This window comes from Nerophis ophidion, linkage group LG13, assembly GCF_033978795.1.
Source record: "Nerophis ophidion isolate RoL-2023_Sa linkage group LG13, RoL_Noph_v1.0, whole genome shotgun sequence".
Lineage (NCBI taxonomy): Eukaryota > Metazoa > Chordata > Actinopteri > Syngnathiformes > Syngnathidae > Nerophis > Nerophis ophidion.
In genome coordinates this window covers 26,036,519-26,050,374 of record NC_084623.1, presented here as the reverse complement: position 1 = coordinate 26,050,374, position 13,856 = coordinate 26,036,519, and the positions used below count along the sequence as shown (strand labels likewise).

General features: G+C 46.3%; 2 non-coding genes and 26 pseudogenes across 2 annotated transcripts; all 28 read right to left on the bottom strand.

Annotated features, from left to right (window-relative positions):
- Positions 1 to 164: 164 nt before the first annotated feature.
- On the bottom strand, positions 165 to 283 carry LOC133565350 (5S ribosomal RNA; annotated as a pseudogene).
- A 364-nt stretch (positions 284 to 647) lies between these two features.
- LOC133565630 (5S ribosomal RNA) lies at positions 648 to 766 on the bottom strand (annotated as a pseudogene).
- Positions 767 to 1,134: 368 nt separating this feature from the next.
- On the bottom strand, positions 1,135 to 1,253 carry LOC133567575 (5S ribosomal RNA). Its single transcript, XR_009809458.1, has one exon. It is a non-coding gene; the product is annotated as a 5S ribosomal RNA (ribosomal RNA).
- A 368-nt stretch (positions 1,254 to 1,621) lies between these two features.
- Positions 1,622 to 1,740, bottom strand: LOC133567783 (5S ribosomal RNA; annotated as a pseudogene).
- Positions 1,741 to 2,108: 368 nt separating this feature from the next.
- On the bottom strand, positions 2,109 to 2,227 carry LOC133565478 (5S ribosomal RNA; annotated as a pseudogene).
- A 364-nt stretch (positions 2,228 to 2,591) lies between these two features.
- On the bottom strand, positions 2,592 to 2,710 carry LOC133566670 (5S ribosomal RNA; annotated as a pseudogene).
- A 365-nt stretch (positions 2,711 to 3,075) lies between these two features.
- LOC133566045 (5S ribosomal RNA) lies at positions 3,076 to 3,194 on the bottom strand (annotated as a pseudogene).
- Positions 3,195 to 3,558: 364 nt separating this feature from the next.
- LOC133566538 (5S ribosomal RNA) lies at positions 3,559 to 3,677 on the bottom strand (annotated as a pseudogene).
- A 364-nt stretch (positions 3,678 to 4,041) lies between these two features.
- Positions 4,042 to 4,159, bottom strand: LOC133567301 (5S ribosomal RNA; annotated as a pseudogene).
- A 368-nt stretch (positions 4,160 to 4,527) lies between these two features.
- Positions 4,528 to 4,646, bottom strand: LOC133565858 (5S ribosomal RNA; annotated as a pseudogene).
- Positions 4,647 to 5,010: 364 nt separating this feature from the next.
- LOC133565231 (5S ribosomal RNA) lies at positions 5,011 to 5,129 on the bottom strand (annotated as a pseudogene).
- Positions 5,130 to 5,493: 364 nt separating this feature from the next.
- On the bottom strand, positions 5,494 to 5,612 carry LOC133565230 (5S ribosomal RNA; annotated as a pseudogene).
- Positions 5,613 to 5,976: 364 nt separating this feature from the next.
- On the bottom strand, positions 5,977 to 6,095 carry LOC133567536 (5S ribosomal RNA; annotated as a pseudogene).
- Positions 6,096 to 6,463: 368 nt separating this feature from the next.
- Positions 6,464 to 6,582, bottom strand: LOC133565525 (5S ribosomal RNA; annotated as a pseudogene).
- Positions 6,583 to 6,950: 368 nt separating this feature from the next.
- Positions 6,951 to 7,069, bottom strand: LOC133565916 (5S ribosomal RNA; annotated as a pseudogene).
- Positions 7,070 to 7,437: 368 nt separating this feature from the next.
- Positions 7,438 to 7,556, bottom strand: LOC133566037 (5S ribosomal RNA; annotated as a pseudogene).
- A 365-nt stretch (positions 7,557 to 7,921) lies between these two features.
- On the bottom strand, positions 7,922 to 8,040 carry LOC133565349 (5S ribosomal RNA; annotated as a pseudogene).
- Positions 8,041 to 8,404: 364 nt separating this feature from the next.
- LOC133565629 (5S ribosomal RNA) lies at positions 8,405 to 8,523 on the bottom strand (annotated as a pseudogene).
- Positions 8,524 to 8,891: 368 nt separating this feature from the next.
- Positions 8,892 to 9,010, bottom strand: LOC133567563 (5S ribosomal RNA). Its single transcript, XR_009809457.1, has one exon. It is a non-coding gene; the product is annotated as a 5S ribosomal RNA (ribosomal RNA).
- Positions 9,011 to 9,378: 368 nt separating this feature from the next.
- LOC133567782 (5S ribosomal RNA) lies at positions 9,379 to 9,497 on the bottom strand (annotated as a pseudogene).
- Positions 9,498 to 9,865: 368 nt separating this feature from the next.
- Positions 9,866 to 9,984, bottom strand: LOC133565465 (5S ribosomal RNA; annotated as a pseudogene).
- A 364-nt stretch (positions 9,985 to 10,348) lies between these two features.
- On the bottom strand, positions 10,349 to 10,467 carry LOC133566669 (5S ribosomal RNA; annotated as a pseudogene).
- A 365-nt stretch (positions 10,468 to 10,832) lies between these two features.
- On the bottom strand, positions 10,833 to 10,951 carry LOC133566042 (5S ribosomal RNA; annotated as a pseudogene).
- Positions 10,952 to 11,315: 364 nt separating this feature from the next.
- LOC133566537 (5S ribosomal RNA) lies at positions 11,316 to 11,434 on the bottom strand (annotated as a pseudogene).
- Positions 11,435 to 11,802: 368 nt separating this feature from the next.
- On the bottom strand, positions 11,803 to 11,921 carry LOC133567746 (5S ribosomal RNA; annotated as a pseudogene).
- A 637-nt stretch (positions 11,922 to 12,558) lies between these two features.
- On the bottom strand, positions 12,559 to 12,677 carry LOC133566535 (5S ribosomal RNA; annotated as a pseudogene).
- A 368-nt stretch (positions 12,678 to 13,045) lies between these two features.
- LOC133565687 (5S ribosomal RNA) lies at positions 13,046 to 13,164 on the bottom strand (annotated as a pseudogene).
- A 368-nt stretch (positions 13,165 to 13,532) lies between these two features.
- LOC133565140 (5S ribosomal RNA) lies at positions 13,533 to 13,651 on the bottom strand (annotated as a pseudogene).
- Between the last annotated feature and the right edge of the window lie 205 nt (positions 13,652 to 13,856).

The following is a 13,856-nucleotide window of genomic DNA, read 5'->3' as shown; positions in this document are numbered from 1 at the left end:
ATAAATTTCAGACCGAGTCAAAACTAAACATGTTTTGGGTGGAGACCAGTGTTTTTTTTGGACGAGCATAAACGTAGCGTTTTGACAAGTTTGGCAAGTATCTACAGCCATTGTGACAAAAACAAAAGGGAGAAAGTGCGCCCTATACTGGGAGCATCGCTAAAAGCCTACAGCACCTGGTATTCCTAGGCAGTCTCCCATCCAAGTACTAACCAGGCCAGACCCAGCTTAGCTTCCGAGCTCAGACGAGATCGGGCGATCTTCGGGTAGTATGGCCGTAAGCCGAGACGCAGGCCTCAGACTTCAATTTTTAAATGTGGCAAGCTGGTTGACAGGACCTTTCTACAATGAGCTACACGTGTGTGATACAATAATCACTACTCTTTTTCTCAGCCTATGTAACTCTTTGGACTTTTGCCCCACTGTTAGCACTGAAGTGCCTTGAGGCACATGGGTCACTGTTGGCGACACTGCAAATCTTGCTATAAATTTCCGACCGAGTCAAAACTAAACATGTTTTGGGTGGAGACCAGCGTTTTGTTTGGACGAGCATAATGTAGCGTTTTGACAAGTGTGGCAAGTATCTATAGCCATTGTGACAAAAACAAAAGGGAGAAAGTGCGCCCTATACTGGGAGCATCGCTAAAAGCCTACAGCACCTGGTATTCCTAGGCAGTCTCCCATCCAAGTACTAACCAGGCCAGACCCAGCTTAGCTTCCGAGATCAGACGAGATCAGGCGATCTTCGGGTAGTATGGCCGTAAGCCGAGTGGGAGTCCTCAGAATTCAATTTTTAAATGTGGCAAGCTGGTTGACAGGACCTTTCTGCAATGAGCTACACGTGTGTGATACAATAATCACTGCTCTTTTTCTCAGCCTATGTAACTTTTTGGACTTTTGCCCCACTGTTAGCACTGAAGTGCCTTGAGGCACATGGGTCACTGTTGGCGACACTGCAAATCTTGCTATAAATTTCAGACCGAGTCAAAACTAAACAAACATGTTTTGGGTGGAGACCAGCGGTTTGTTTGGACGAGCATAATGTAGCGTTATGACAAGTGTGGCAAGTATCTCTAGCCATTGTGACAAAAACAAAAGGGAGAAGGTGCGCCCTATACTGGGAGCATCGCTAAAAGCCTACAGCACCTGGTATTCCTAGGCAGTCTCCCATCCAAGTACTAACCAGGCCAGACCCAGCTTAGCTTCCGAGCTCAGACGAGATCGGGCGATCTCCGGGTAGTATGGCCGTAAGCCGAGACGCAGTCCTCAGACTTCAATTTTTAAATGTGGGAAGCTGGTTGACAGGACCTTTCTGCAATGAGCTACACGTGTGTGATACAATAATCACTACTCTTTTTCTCAGCCTATGTATCTCTTTGGACTTTTGCCCCACTGTTAGCACTGAAGTGCCTTGAGGCACATGGGTCACTGTTGGCGACACTGCAAATCTTGCTATAAATTTCAGACCGAGTCAAAACTAAACAAACATGTTTTGGGTGGAGACCAGCGGTTTGTTTGGACGAGCATAATTTAGCGTTTTGACAAGTGTGGCAAGTATCTATAGCCATTTTGACAAAAACAAAAGCGAGAAAGTGCGCCTTATACTGGGAGCATCGCTAAATGCCTACAGCACCTGGTATTCCTAGGCAGTCTCCCATCCAAGTACTAACCAGGCCAGACCCAGCTTAGCTTCCGAGATCAGACGAGATCGGGCGATCTTCGGGTAGTATGGCCGTAAGCCGAGAGGCAGTCCTCAGAATTCAATTTTTAAATGTGGCAAGCTGGTTGACAGTACCTTTCTGCAATGAGCTACACGTGTGTGATACAATAATCACTGCTCTTTTTCTCAGCCTATGTAACTCTTTGGACTTTTGCCCCACTGTTAGCACTGAAGTGCCTTGAGGCACATGGGTCACTGTTGGCGACACTGCAAATCTTGCTATAAATTTCAGACCGAGTCAAAACTAAACAAACATGTTTTGGGTGGAGACCAGCGGTTTGTTTGGACGAGCATAATGTAGCGTTTTGACAAGTGTGGCAAGTATCTCTAGCCATTGTGAAAAAAACAAAAGGGAGAAAGTGCGCCCTATACTGGTAGCATCGCTAAAAGCCTACAGCACCTGGTATTCCTAGGCAGTCTCCCAACCAAGTACTAACCAGGCCAGACCCAACTTAGCTTCCGAGATCAGACGAGATCGGGCGATCTTCGGGTAGTATGGCCGTAAGCCGAGAGGCAGTCCTCAGAATTCAATTTTTAAATGTGGCAAGCTGGTTGAAAGGACCTTTCTGCAATGAGCTACACGTGTGTGATACAATAATCACTGCTCTTTTTCTCAGCCTATGTAACTCTTTGGACTTTTGCCCCACTGTTAGCACTGAAGTGCCTTGAGGCACATGGGTCACTGTTGGCGACACTGCAAATCTTGCTATAAATTTCAGACCGAGTCAAAACTAAACTTGTTTTGGGTGTAGAACAGCGTTTTGTTTGGACGAGCATAATGTAGCGTTTTGACAAGTGTGGCAAGTATCTATAGCCATTGTGAGAAAAACAAAAGGGAGAAAGTGCGCCCTATACTGGGAGCATCGCTAAAAGCCTACGGCACTTGGTATTCCTAGGCAGTCTCCCAACCAAGTACTAACCAGGCCAGACCCAGCTTAGCTTCCGAGATCAGACGAGATCGGGCGATCTTCAGGTAGTATGGCCGTAAGCCGAGACGCAGTCCTCAGAATTCAATTTTTAAATGTGGCAAGCTGGTTGACAGGACCTTTCTGCAATGAGCTACACGTGTGTGATACAATAATCACTGCTCTTTTTCTCAGCCTATGTAACTCTTTGGACTGTTGGCCCACTGTTAGCACTGAAGTGCCTTGAGGCACATGGGTGACTTTTGGCGACACTGCATATCTTGCTATAAATTTCAGACCGAGTCAAAACTAAACATGTTTTGGGTGGAGACCAGTGTTTTTTTTGGACGAGCATAAACGTAGCGTTTTGACAAGTGTGGCAAGTATCTATAGCCATTGTGACAAAAACAAAAGGGAGAAAGTGCGCCCTATACTGGGAGCATCGCTAAAAGCCTACAGCACCTGGTATTCCTAGGCAGTCTCCCATCCAAGTACTAACCAGGCCAGCCCCAGCTTAGCTTCCGAGCTCAGACGAGATCGGGCGATCTTCGGGTAGTATGGCCGTAAGCCGAGACGCAGTCCTCAGACTTCAATTTTTAAATGTGGCAAGCTGGTTGACAGGACCTTTCTACAATGAGCTACACGTGTGTGATACAATAATCACTACTCTTTTTCTCAGCCTATGTAACTCTTTGGACTTTTGCCCCACTGTTAGCACTGAAGTGCCTTGAGGCACATGGGTCACTGTTGGCGACACTGCAAATCTTGCTATAAATTTCAGACCGAGTCAAAACTAAACATGTTTTGGGTGGAGACCAGCGTTTTGTTTGGACGAGCATAATGTAGCGTTTTGACAAGTGTGGCAAGTATCTATAGCCATTGTGACAAAAACAAAAGGGAGAAAGTGCGCCCTATACTGGGAGCATCGCTAAAAGCTTACAGCACCTGGTATTCCTAGGCAGTCTCCCATCCAAGTACTAACCAGGCCAGACCCAGCTTAGCTTCCGAGATCAGACGAGATCGGGCTATGTTCGGTTAGTATGGCCGTAAGCCGAGAGGCAGTCCTCAGAATTCAATTTTTAAATGTGGCAAGCTGGTTGACAGGACCTTTCTGCAATGAGCTACACGTGTGTGATACAATAATCACTGCTCTTTTTCTCAGCCTATGTAACTCTTTGGACTTTTGCCCCACTGTTAGCACTGAAATGCCTTGAGGCACATGGGTCACTGTTGGCGACACTGCAAATCTTGCTATAAATTTCAGACCGAGTCAAAACTAAACATGTTTTGGGTGGAGACCAGCGTTTTGTTTGGACGAGCATAATGTAGCGTTTTGACAAGTGTGGCAAGTATCTATAGCCATTGTGACAAAAACAAAAGGGAGAAAGTGCGCCCTATACTGGGAGCATCGCTAAAAGCCTACAGCACCTGCTTTCCTAGGCAGTCTCCCATCCAAGTTCTAACCAGGCCAGACCCAGCTTAGCTTCCGAGATCAGACGAGATCGGGCGATCTTCGGGTAGTATAGCCGTAAGCCGAGAGGCAGTCCTCAGAATTCAACTTTTAAATGTGGCAAGCTGGTTGACAGGACCTTTCTGCAATGAGCTACACGTGTGTGATACAATAATCACTGCTCTTTTTCTCAGCCTATGTAACTCTTTGGACTTTTGCCCCACTGTTAGCACTGAAGTGCCTTGAGGCACATGGGTCACTGTTGGCGACACTGCAAATCTTGCTATAAATTTCAGACCGAGTCAAAACTAAACAAACATGTTTTGGGTGGAGACCGGCGGTTTGTTTGGATGAGCATAATGTAGCGTTTTGACAAGTGTGGCAAATATCTATAGCCATTGTGAAAAAAACAAAAGGGAGAAAGTGCGCCTTATACTGGTAGTATCGCTAAAAGCCTACAGCACCTGGTATTCCTAGGCAGTCTCCCAACCAAGTACTAACCAGGACAGACCCAGCTTAGCTTCCGAGATCAGACGAGATCGGGTGATCTTCGGGTAGTATGGCCGTAAGCCGAGAGGCAGTCCTCAGAATTCAATTTTTAAATGTGGCAAGCTGGTTGACAGGACCTTTCTGCAATGAGTTACACGTATGTGATACAATAATCACTGCTCTTTTTCTCAGCCTATGTAACTCTTACGACTTTTGCCCCACTGTTAGCACTGAAGTGCCTTGAGGCACATGGGTCACTATTGGCGACACTGCAAATCTTGCTATAAATTTCAGACCGAGTCAAAACTAAACATGTTTTGGGTGGAGACCAGCGTTTTGTTTGGACGAGCATAATGTAGCGTTTTGACAAGTGTGGCAAGTATCTATAGCCATTGTGACAAAAACAAAAGGGAGAAAGTGCGCCCTATACTGGTAGCATCGCTAAAAGCCTACAGCACCTGGTATTCCTAGGCAGTCTCCCAACCAAGTACTAACCAGGCCAGACCCAGCTTAGCTTCCGAGATCAGACGAGATCGGGCGATCTTCGGGTAGTATGGCCGTAAGCCGAGAGGCAGACCTCAGAATTCAATTTTTAAATGTGGCAAGCTGGTTGACAGGACCTTTCTGCAATGAGTTACACGTGTGTGATACAATAATCACTGCTCTTTTTCTCAGCCTATGTAACTCTTACGACTTTTGCCCCACTGTTAGCACTGAAGTGCCTTGAGGCACATGGGTCACTATTGGCGACACTGCAAATCTTGCTATAAATTTCAGACCGAGTCAAAACTAAACATGTTTTGGGTGGAGACCAGCGTTTTGTTTGGACGAGCATAATGTAGCGTTTTGACAAGTGTGGCAAGTATCTATAGCCATTGTGACAAAAACAAAAGGGAGAAAGTGCGCCCTATACTGGTAGCATCGCTAAAAGCCTACAGCACCTGGTATTCCTAGGCAGTCTCCCAACCAAGTACTAACCAGGCCAGACCCAGCTTAGCTTCCGAGATCAGACGAGATCGGGCGATCTTCGGGTAGTATGGCCGTAAGCCGAGAGGCAGACCTCAGAATTCAATTTTTAAATGTGGCAAGCTGGTTGACAGGACCTTTCTGCAATGAGTTACACGTGTGTGATACAATAATCACTGCTCTTTTTCTCAGCCTATGTAACTCTTTGGACTTTTGCCCCACTGTTAGCACTGAAGTGCCTTGAGGCAGATGGGTCACTGTTGGCGACACTGCAAATCTTGCTATAAATTTCAGACCGAGTCAAAACTAAACTTGTTTTGGGTGGAGACCAACGTTTTGTTTGGACGAGCATAATGTAGCGTTTTGACAAGTGTGGCAAGTATCAATAGCCATTGTGACAAAAACAAAAAGGAGAAAGTGCGCCCTATACTGGGAGCATCGCTAAAAGCCTACAGCACCTGGTATTCCTAGGCAGTCTCCCATCCAAGTACTAACCAGGCCAGACCCAGCTTAGCTTCCGAGATCAGACGAGATCGGGCGATCTTCGGGTAGTATGGCCGTAAGCCGAGATGCCGTCCTCAGAATTCAATTTTTAAATGTGGCAAGCTGGTTGACAGGACCTTTCTGCAATGAGCTACACGTGTGTGATACAATAATCACTGCTCTTTTTCTCAGCCTATGTAACTCTTTGGACTTTTGCCCCACTGTTAGCACTGAAGTGCCTTGAGGCACATGGGTCACTGTTGGCGACACTGCAAATCTTGCTATAAATTTCAGACCGAGTCAAAACTAAACAAACATGTTTTGGGTGGAGACCAGCGGTTTGTTTGGGCGAGCATAATGTAGCGTTTTGACAAGTGTGGCAAGTATCTATAGCCATTGTGAAAAAAACAAAAGGGAGAAAGTGCGCCCTATACTGGGAGCATCGCTAAAAGCCTACAGCACCTGGTATTCCTAGGCAGTCTCCCAACCCAGTACTAACCAGGCCAGACCCAGCTTAGCTTCCGAGATCAAACGAGATCGGGCGATCTTCGGGTAGTATGGCCGTAAGCCGAGAGGCTGTCCTCAGAATTAAATTTTTAAATGTGGCAAGCTGGTTGACAGGACCTTTCTGCAATGAGCTACACGTGTGTGATAAAATAATCACTGCTCTTTTTCTCAGCTTATGTAACTCTTTGGACTTTTGCCCCACTGTTAGAACTGAAGTGCCTTGAGGCACATGGGTCACTGTTGGCGACACTGCAAATCTTGCTATAAATTTCAGACCGAGTCAAAACTAAACAAACATGTTTTGGGTGGAGACCAGCGGTTTGTTTGGACGAGCATAATGTAGCGTTTTGACAAGTGTGGCAAGTATCTCTAGCCATTGTGAAAAAAACAAAAGGGAGAAAGTGCGCCCTATACTGGGAGCATCGCTAAAAGCCTACAGCACTTGGTATTCCTAGGCAGTCTCCCAACCAAGTACTAACCAGGCCAGACCCAACTTAGCTTCCGAGATCAGACGAGATCGGGCGATCTTCGGGTAGTATGGCCGTAAGCCGAGAGGTACTCCTCAGAATTCAATTTTTAAATGTGGCAAGCTGGTTGACAGGACCTTTCTGCAATGAGCTACACGTGTGTGATACAATAATCACTGCTCTTTTTCTGAGCCTATGTAACTCTTTGGACTTTTGCCCCACTGTTAGCACTGAAGTGCCTTGAGGCACATGGGTCACTGTTGGCGACACTGCAAATCTTGCTATAAATTTCGGACCGAGTCAAAACTAAACAAACATGTTTTTGGTGGAGACCAGCGGTTTGTTTGGATGAGCATAATGTAGCGTTTTGACAAGTGTGGCAAGTATCTCGAGCCATTGTGAAAAAAACAAAAGGGAGAAAGTGCGCCCTATACTGGTAGCATCGCTAAAAGCCTACAGCACCTGGTATTCCTAGGCAGTCTCCCAACCAAGTACTAACCAGGCCGGACCCAGCTTAGCTTCCGAGATCAGACGAGATCGGGCGATCTTCAGGTAGTATGGCCGTAAGCCGAGACGCAGTCCTCAGAATTCAATTTTTAAATGTGGCAAGCTGGTTGACAGGACCTTTCTGCAATGAGCTACACGTGTGTGATACAATAATCACTGCTCTTTTTCTCAGCCTATGTAACTCTTTGGACTCTTGGCCCACTGTTAGCACTGAAGTGCCTATAGGCACATGGGTGACTTTTGGCGACACTGCATATCTTGCTATAAATTTCAGACCGAGTCAAAACTAAACATGTTTTGGGTGGAGACCAGTGTTTTTTTTGGACGAGCATAAACGTAGCGTTTTGACAAGTTTGGCAAGTATCTACAGCCATTGTGACAAAAACAAAAGGGAGAAAGTGCGCCCTATACTGGGAGCATCGCTAAAAGCCTACAGCACCTGGTATTCCTAGGCAGTCTCCCATCCAAGTACTAACCAGGCCAGACCCAGCTTAGCTTCCGAGCTCAGACGAGATCGGGCGATCTTCGGGTAGTATGGCCGTAAGCCGAGACGCAGGCCTCAGACTTCAATTTTTAAATGTGGCAAGCTGGTTGACAGGACCTTTCTACAATGAGCTACACGTGTGTGATACAATAATCACTACTCTTTTTCTCAGCCTATGTAACTCTTTGGACTTTTGCCCCACTGTTAGCACTGAAGTGCCTTGAGGCACATGGGTCACTGTTGGCGACACTGCAAATCTTGCTATAAATTTCCGACCGAGTCAAAACTAAACATGTTTTGGGTGGAGACCAGCGTTTTGTTTGGACGAGCATAATGTAGCGTTTTGACAAGTGTGGCAAGTATCTATAGCCATTGTGACAAAAACAAAAGGGAGAAAGTGCGCCCTATACTGGGAGCATCGCTAAAAGCCTACAGCACCTGGTATTCCTAGGCAGTCTCCCATCCAAGTACTAACCAGGCCAGACCCAGCTTAGCTTCCGAGATCAGACGAGATCAGGCGATCTTCGGGTAGTATGGCCGTAAGCCGAGTGGGAGTCCTCAGAATTCAATTTTTAAATGTGGCAAGCTGGTTGACAGGACCTTTCTGCAATGAGCTACACGTGTGTGATACAATAATCACTGCTCTTTTTCTCAGCCTATGTAACTTTTTGGACTTTTGCCCCACTGTTAGCACTGAAGTGCCTTGAGGCACATGGGTCACTGTTGGCGACACTGCAAATCTTGCTATAAATTTCAGACCGAGTCAAAACTAAACAAACATGTTTTGGGTGGAGACCAGCGGTTTGTTTGGACGAGCATAATGTAGCGTTATGACAAGTGTGGCAAGTATCTCTAGCCATTGTGACAAAAACAAAAGGGAGAAGGTGCGCCCTATACTGGGAGCATCGCTAAAAGCCTACAGCACCTGGTATTCCTAGGCAGTCTCCCATCCAAGTACTAACCAGGCCAGACCCAGCTTAGCTTCCGAGCTCAGACGAGATCGGGCGATCTCCGGGTAGTATGGCCGTAAGCCGAGACGCAGTCCTCAGACTTCAATTTTTAAATGTGGGAAGCTGGTTGACAGGACCTTTCTGCAATGAGCTACACGTGTGTGATACAATAATCACTACTCTTTTTCTCAGCCTATGTATCTCTTTGGACTTTTGCCCCACTGTTAGCACTGAAGTGCCTTGAGGCACATGGGTCACTGTTGGCGACACTGCAAATCTTGCTATAAATTTCAGACCGAGTCAAAACTAAACAAACATGTTTTGGGTGGAGACCAGCGGTTTGTTTGGACGAGCATAATTTAGCGTTTTGACAAGTGTGGCAAGTATCTATAGCCATTTTGACAAAAACAAAAGCGAGAAAGTGCGCCTTATACTGGGAGCATCGCTAAATGCCTACAGCACCTGGTATTCCTAGGCAGTCTCCCATCCAAGTACTAACCAGGCCAGACCCAGCTTAGCTTCCGAGATCAGACGAGATCGGGCGATCTTCGGGTAGTATGGCCGTAAGCCGAGAGGCAGTCCTCAGAATTCAATTTTTAAATGTGGCAAGCTGGTTGACAGTACCTTTCTGCAATGAGCTACACGTGTGTGATACAATAATCACTGCTCTTTTTCTCAGCCTATGTAACTCTTTGGACTTTTGCCCCACTGTTAGCACTGAAGTGCCTTGAGGCACATGGGTCACTGTTGGCGACACTGCAAATCTTGCTATAAATTTCAGACCGAGTCAAAACTAAACAAACATGTTTTGGGTGGAGACCAGCGGTTTGTTTGGACGAGCATAATGTAGCGTTTTGACAAGTGTGGCAAGTATCTCTAGCCATTGTGAAAAAAACAAAAGGGAGAAAGTGCGCCCTATACTGGTAGCATCGCTAAAAGCCTACAGCACCTGGTATTCCTAGGCAGTCTCCCAACCAAGTACTAACCAGGCCAGACCCAACTTAGCTTCCGAGATCAGACGAGATCGGGCGATCTTCGGGTAGTATGGCCGTAAGCCGAGAGGCAGTCCTCAGAATTCAATTTTTAAATGTGGCAAGCTGGTTGAAAGGACCTTTCTGCAATGAGCTACACGTGTGTGATACAATAATCACTGCTCTTTTTCTCAGCCTATGTAACTCTTTGGACTTTTGCCCCACTGTTAGCACTGAAGTGCCTTGAGGCACATGGGTCACTGTTGGCGACACTGCAAATCTTGCTATAAATTTCAGACCGAGTCAAAACTAAACTTGTTTTGGGTGTAGAACAGCGTTTTGTTTGGACGAGCATAATGTAGCGTTTTGACAAGTGTGGCAAGTATCTATAGCCATTGTGAGAAAAACAAAAGGGAGAAAGTGCGCCCTATACTGGGAGCATCGCTAAAAGCCTACGGCACTTGGTATTCCTAGGCAGTCTCCCAACCAAGTACTAACCAGGCCAGACCCAGCTTAGCTTCCGAGATCAGACGAGATCGGGCGATCTTCAGGTAGTATGGCCGTAAGCCGAGACGCAGTCCTCAGAATTCAATTTTTAAATGTGGCAAGCTGGTTGACAGGACCTTTCTGCAATGAGCTACACGTGTGTGATACAATAATCACTGCTCTTTTTCTCAGCCTATGTAACTCTTTGGACTGTTGGCCCACTGTTAGCACTGAAGTGCCTTGAGGCACATGGGTGACTTTTGGCGACACTGCATATCTTGCTATAAATTTCAGACCGAGTCAAAACTAAACATGTTTTGGGTGGAGACCAGTGTTTTTTTTGGACGAGCATAAACGTAGCGTTTTGACAAGTGTGGCAAGTATCTATAGCCATTGTGACAAAAACAAAAGGGAGAAAGTGCGCCCTATACTGGGAGCATCGCTAAAAGCCTACAGCACCTGGTATTCCTAGGCAGTCTCCCATCCAAGTACTAACCAGGCCAGCCCCAGCTTAGCTTCCGAGCTCAGACGAGATCGGGCGATCTTCGGGTAGTATGGCCGTAAGCCGAGACGCAGTCCTCAGACTTCAATTTTTAAATGTGGCAAGCTGGTTGACAGGACCTTTCTACAATGAGCTACACGTGTGTGATACAATAATCACTACTCTTTTTCTCAGCCTATGTAACTCTTTGGACTTTTGCCCCACTGTTAGCACTGAAGTGCCTTGAGGCACATGGGTCACTGTTGGCGACACTGCAAATCTTGCTATAAATTTCAGACCGAGTCAAAACTAAACATGTTTTGGGTGGAGACCAGCGTTTTGTTTGGACGAGCATAATGTAGCGTTTTGACAAGTGTGGCAAGTATCTATAGCCATTGTGACAAAAACAAAAGGGAGAAAGTGCGCCCTATACTGGGAGCATCGCTAAAAGCTTACAGCACCTGGTATTCCTAGGCAGTCTCCCATCCAAGTACTAACCAGGCCAGACCCAGCTTAGCTTCCGAGATCAGACGAGATCGGGCTATGTTCGGTTAGTATGGCCGTAAGCCGAGAGGCAGTCCTCAGAATTCAATTTTTAAATGTGGCAAGCTGGTTGACAGGACCTTTCTGCAATGAGCTACACGTGTGTGATACAATAATCACTGCTCTTTTTCTCAGCCTATGTAACTCTTTGGACTTTTGCCCCACTGTTAGCACTGAAATGCCTTGAGGCACATGGGTCACTGTTGGCGACACTGCAAATCTTGCTATAAATTTCAGACCGAGTCAAAACTAAACAAACATGTTTTGGGTGGAGACCAGCGGTTTGTTTGGACGAGCATAATGTAGCGTTTTGACAAGTGTGGGAAGTATCTATAGCCATTGTGACAAAAACAAAAGGGAGAAAGTGCGCCCTATACTGGGAGCATCGCTAAAAGCCTACAGCACCTGGTATTCCTAGGCAGTCTCCCATCCAAGTACTAACCTGGCCAGACCCATCTTAGCTTCCGAGATCAGACGAGATCGGGCGATCTTCGGGTAGTATGGCCGTAAGCCGAGAGGCAGTCCTCAGAATTCAATTTTTAAATGTGGCAAGCTGGTTGACAGGACCTTTCTGCAATGAGCTACACGTGTGTGATACAATAATCACTGCTCTTTTTCTCAGCCTATGTATCTCTTTGGACTTTTGCCCCACTGTTAGCACTGAAGTGCCTTGAGGCACATGGGTGACTTTTGGCGACACTGCATATCTTGCTATAAATTTCAGACCGAGTCAAAACTAAACATGTTTTGGGTGGAGACCAGTGTTTTTTTTGGACGAGCATAAACGAGACGCAGTCCTCAGACTTCAATTTTTAAATGTGGCAAGCTGGTTGACAGGACCTTTCTACAATGAGCTACACGTCTGTGATACAATAATCACTACTCTTTTTCTCAGCCTATGTAACTCTTTGGACTTTTGCCCCACTGTTAGCACTGAAGTGCCTTGAGGCACATGGGTCACTGTTGGCGACACTGCAAATCTTGCTATAAATTTCAGACCGAGTCAAAACTAAACATGTTTTGGGTGGAGACCAGCGTTTTGTTTGGACGAGTATAATGTAGCGTTTTGACAAGTGTGGCAAGTATCTATAGCCATTGTGACAAAAACAAAAGGGAGAAAGTGCGCCCTATACTGGGAGCATCGCTAAAAGCTTACAGCACCTGGTATTCCTAGGCAGTCTCCCATCCAAGTACTAACCAGGCCAGACCCAGCTTAGCTTCCGAGATCAGACGAGATCGGGCTATGTTCGGTTAGTATGGCCGTAAGCCGAGAGGCAGTCCTCAGAATTCAATTTTTAAATGTGGCAAGCTGGTTGACAGGACCTTTCTGCAATGAGCTACACGTGTGTGATACAATAATCACTGCTCTTTTTGTCAGCCTATGTAACTCTTTGGACTTTTGCCCCACTGTTAGCACTGAAATGCCTTGAGGCACATGGGTCACTGTTGGCGACACTGCAAATCTTGCTATAAATTTCAGACCGAGTCAAAACTAAACAAACATGTTTTGGGTGGAGACCAGCGGTTTGTTTGGACGAGCATAATGTAGCGTTTTGACAAGTGTGGGAAGTATCTATAGCCATTGTGACAAAAACAAAAGGGAGAAAGTGCGCCCTATACTGGGAGCATCGCTAAAAGCCTACAGCACCTGGTATTCCTAGGCAGTCTCCCATCCAAGTACTAACCTGGCCAGACCCAGCTTAGCTTCCGAGATCAGACGAGATCGGGCGATCTTCGGGTAGTATGGCCGTAAGCCGAGAGGCAGTCCTCAGAATTCAATTTTTAAATGTGGCAAGCTGGTTGACAGGACCTTTCTGCAATGAGCTAAACGTGTGTGATACAATAATCACTGCTCTTTTTCTCAGCCTATGTATCTCTTTGGACTTTTGCCCCACTGTTAGCACTGAAGTGCCTTGAGGCACATGGGTCACTGTTGGCGACACTGCAAATCTTGCTATAAATTTCAGACCGAGTCAAAACTAAACAAACATGTTTTGGGTGGAGACCAGCGGTTTGTTTGGATGAGCATAATGTAGCGTTTTGACAAGTGTGGCAAGTATCTCGAGCCATTGTGAAAAAAACAAAAGGGAGAAAGTGCGCCCTATACTGGTAGCATCGCTAAAAGCCTACAGCACCTGGTATTCCTAGGCAGTCTCCCAACCAAGTACTAACCAGGCCAGACCCAACTTAGCTTCCGAGATCAGACGAGATCGGGCAATCTTCGGGTAGTATGGCCGTAAGCCGAGAGGTAGTCCTCAGAATTCAATTTTTAAATGCGGCAAGCTGGTTGACAGGACCTTTCTGCAATGAGCTACACGTGTGTGATACAATAATCACTGCTCTTTTTCTCAGCCTATGTAACTCTTTGGACTTTTGCCCCACTGTTAGCACTGAAGTGCCTTGAGGCACATGGGTCACTGTTGGCGACACTGCAAATCTTGCTATAA